The sequence below is a fragment of the Pteropus medius genome, unplaced genomic scaffold (genome assembly GCF_902729225.1).
Source record: "Pteropus medius unplaced genomic scaffold, Ma_sr-lr_union100, whole genome shotgun sequence".
Classification (NCBI taxonomy): Eukaryota; Metazoa; Chordata; class Mammalia; order Chiroptera; family Pteropodidae; genus Pteropus; species Pteropus medius.
The window spans coordinates 6717937-6722044 of record NW_024354500.1 but is presented as its reverse complement, the minus strand read 5'-3'; positions in this window follow the sequence as shown (position 1 = coordinate 6722044).

Genomic DNA, 4108 nt, shown 5'->3' with positions numbered 1-4108 from the left:
ATGATTTTCAAAGATTATTTCAATAAATGGGGTGCTTTGTTAACAATAAGTCCACTGATTTGTACCTGGGCTTAGAGCTAAGATGTGATTTGAGGAAGCCTGCTGATTACTAAATGATTGTTTAAATCTTTGCTTGTTTTCAGAAGCCCTTTACCGAACACCACAGCATGCTAAAGAGATGCTTTCCAGTCTAAACAAATAAATCAGATAATCCTAACATTATATAAGAATCTATGGACTTAATGACAACCTTAACGGAGAAGATGTGCAATAAGAAATATTTATGTTCATCACTTAATCTTATGAACAGAAAAAAGAACTGCAGAGCTGCAGTCTGCACATACAAGCAACATCCTCATCCTCACCCCCTCAATGCCTGAGTTAGGACCATTGAATTGACAAACACATACCATGTATTAACTCAAGGTAGGTATAAAGTTTCTAGCAATATTGGGGATTTAAAATAACTAACAGAACTAATTAAAAGGATATGCATCTTTTCTTTATCGGAATAGAGTTCAAAGGGTTGTGAACTTGGATGGAAAAAAATCTTGCATCTGTAATTTTACTAACCTTTAACTAAAATTTCACATTTCTATCTGTTATGAATGTAGGCAACAAACCACTATACTAATGAGTAGTATTTATGACCTCAACACAAGTATTTGCACATATTACTATTAATGCAGATATATTTAAATATCATGTATGCTCATCTCTACTTTGAAAGTATGGTAGTTATTATACAAATCCACTAGATCTTTTTATTAAATGCATTAATAAAGAAGCACATAGATCACAATATTAAAAAATTTTTAAATGATATCTTTATAATATAATTAGTTTTCTTTGTAATCCCACTTATTTCATGTTTTGCATTTAAGAACATTTCTAGGAAGAAATGCAGAAGACTCATAAGTCTCTCAAAGGGGCTATGACCCAGGAAAGGTTCAGAAACCCTGATCTAATGGCAGTCAACATCATAGCTGGATTGTCTTTATTTGGGAATTAAATGTTCATAATCTTTGAAGCCCAGTAGCCTAATTCACAGTTGACAAAGAAAAGTTCTCTTTACTACCAGGTCTATTATGATGGAGACTAGAGAGGCAACATTTAGTTACTACTGTGTCAGAAATGTCTGCATAGGAAAAAAAGTCATAACCATCTTTGTGTCCCCCCCATCCCATACATTGGTTAAAAGTACTTTTAACTATATCTCTTTGGGCCTTCTTGGAAATAGGTAAATTATCTCTTAAAAAGCCACATAAAACAGAACCATGACTTTACTTCTTTGTGCCTTGTATAAAGGCATGAGATTTACCATGTTTCGATATTATATACAGTGATTCTACTTTACAAAAGAGTAATGGCAGTAATGATAATTCCCAAAGCTACTTTTGTTCATTGAAATGAGTGATATTTGTTGTTTTAAAAAATATTCCCTAATTATAATGGCTATTTCCCTGCCAAGAGCTGACCAGACCTGGCCTTCCTTTTCCAAGCTGACAGAAGGTTTCAGGTTGAAAGGGATTTGGACTTAAAACTGAATTTGTAATCTGACCAGCTCCCCAAATGGGGCTCCTATTCTTGGCAACAATGCTCTCTGCATATTTCCAGGAAGTCATTTATTATTCAGAGGGACCTTTCAAATGCCAACAGCTTAAATAAAATGTGCCATGACAGAAGGAAGTAAGAATGGAATGTATAAGGCTGGGTAGATCCTGCTAAAAGGAAACTTCTTATACCAGAGCTATAGTCCCAGGAAGGCTTTCAACTCAGTGACTCCTTAGACCAGCTGGGTCAAGAGGAGTTCTGAGCATTGTTAAGATTTTGTCCCGTTTACCCTGAGGTGGGTATTCTGCAATACTGATTCTTTTTGTGTCTCACATTGTATTCCCTGAGAAGCACTAATAAACATCACTTAAGTCTTTATTGAAATTGTATTCCTTCAATTGCATTCTTGATGCCTTGATGGTGATATAATTCTTTCAAAGTTTTAGGTAAAAACTGGACATTTCATTTGAATAGATATTAAATGTCTACCATGTGCATGGCATTATTGTAGGTTTTACAGCAGATACAATGTTTGCTCTATGAAAATCCAGTCTAGAATAATTGATTGAACAAGGACACAATGATTATAGGTGTTTGAATTATGGGAGTTATGCCTTAAGAGAAGTAGAGCAGAGAAGGGAGAGATGGTTGGGAATGATTTCTGGCAGAAGGACTATTATAAAGAGTTGGGTAACCATGATACATGTGTAAGAAACAGTGAAGAGGCTAGTTTGTGTGGACTATGATGCTTGCATTACAGGGTAGTGGGGAGATAGATATAGGAGAGTAGACTAGGCCATGTTGTGGAAGTTCTTCATTTAGTTGGAAGTCAGGGGAAAAAATGGAAAGTGCTCTAACTGCGTCAATGCTGTGCTTTGGAAAATTAGTTTGGCAATAACATGTAGAATGAATTGGACAGTGCAAGTAACATTCAAAGAAACAAAGAGACTGTAGTAATCCAGGCAAGAGATAGCATAGGAGTTCAGCAGCTAGTTCAGGGCCTGGCTCGGTAGAGCCAATGAAGTTATGATGATATAAAGTTGGCCTGTAGCAGTGAAAGGGAGAGGCATTCAAGAGGCACACCTTATCAACTTAGCACCAGCATTATAGGAAATATGGGAGGAGATGTCAAGATTACTTGGAGGTTTGAGGCCTTGGTGACTGAAAGGAAGAGAGAAATAATAGAATGTGAGAGAAATTGGACTATGGGGTAAAGTAGATGGAGTAATTCAGGAGATCAATTTTGGGTATAATAAATTTAAGTTGTAAATGAGGCTTCTGAGCGGAGGTAACCAGCAGGCTGTTAGCTATTTGTGTATGGAGCTAGAAGAGTGATAAAGATCCAAGTACACACTTAGGCATCATTTCAAAGGAAGTAATTTTGAAACTGTGGAAAGTAAGAGGATTCCTGAAAAGATAAAGAGAAGAAAGCTGAGGTTAGAATATAAACAAATGTCAACTATTGCTATAAGGATGTGGATGAAGGCGCCATGGGAAGAGGGTTGGAGAGCCTGCCAGGGTGAGACAAGTAACATAAAGAGCGAAGGGAGCCTGGGGTCCGTGCATCCTTGCACACTGAGTGTGTGGTAGGGAATGTGAGGCACCAAGGAGGTAGACCTGCCTTAAAGGGAACACTGGGACTCAGTTTTAGTGAGTGGGCCCAGCGATGCCAGATCTGAGTTTTCTAGAGAGGTTATAATTAGAATCATGGATTATAACACATTAAGTCAGACTTCTAAAAACACTGTGCAGGACAAATATGATATATTTGTAGTCCTTAACTAGACCAAAGGTCATGGAACTCTCCTTATGAAGTAGATAGAACAGTCAGGGAAGTAGGATTGGAGCCAAATTCCCACAATTCATAGGAATTCACCAATCTCTATGATGCAATGGGAAGTGAGAATATCAAGTTGAGTGGGTTACATCCCTCTCGGAAGCTAAGGAGGACAAGAAATGAGAATGGTGCATTGAGACTGATAAGTAGGAGGCAGTTGGTGACTTTCTAGAAGGTAGTTTCAGCAGCAAGGTGAAGTTAGAGGTCAAATGAAGAGAGAGACATATCCAGGGAGTGGAGGATTATGAGACTTTCTCCTGGGTTGATGATCTTACAGTACTACTGGTGGGATGGCAGATGGGAAGTCTTTAGTAGCTAGGACCACTGATTAAGAACATTTCGTGAGGAAAATAAAAAAGACTTTTCAAATTACTACATTATTATGAGTGCATTAGGATAGCAATTTGATCACTGGAAAGTGCTCTTCTTTCAATAAATGTAAAATATGGATTCTTGCTGAGATTTCTAAGCTGCTTCATCTAAATTATATGCTAAAGTAGAGAAACAGATGTTAAATATGATTAAGACCAATTACAAATTCCACAGTACAATGCTGTGTTTTACTTACATTAGTCTCCCTGCTAGCTTAGGTGCCATCCGTTTTGCCTTTATTTCCTGTTCATAACTCCAGGGTAAGCAACATGGGGGGTTTAAGCAGTTCAGACTGGAGCCTGACAGTGATATACAGATTCAAATAGAATTGGCTCAGCAAATCTA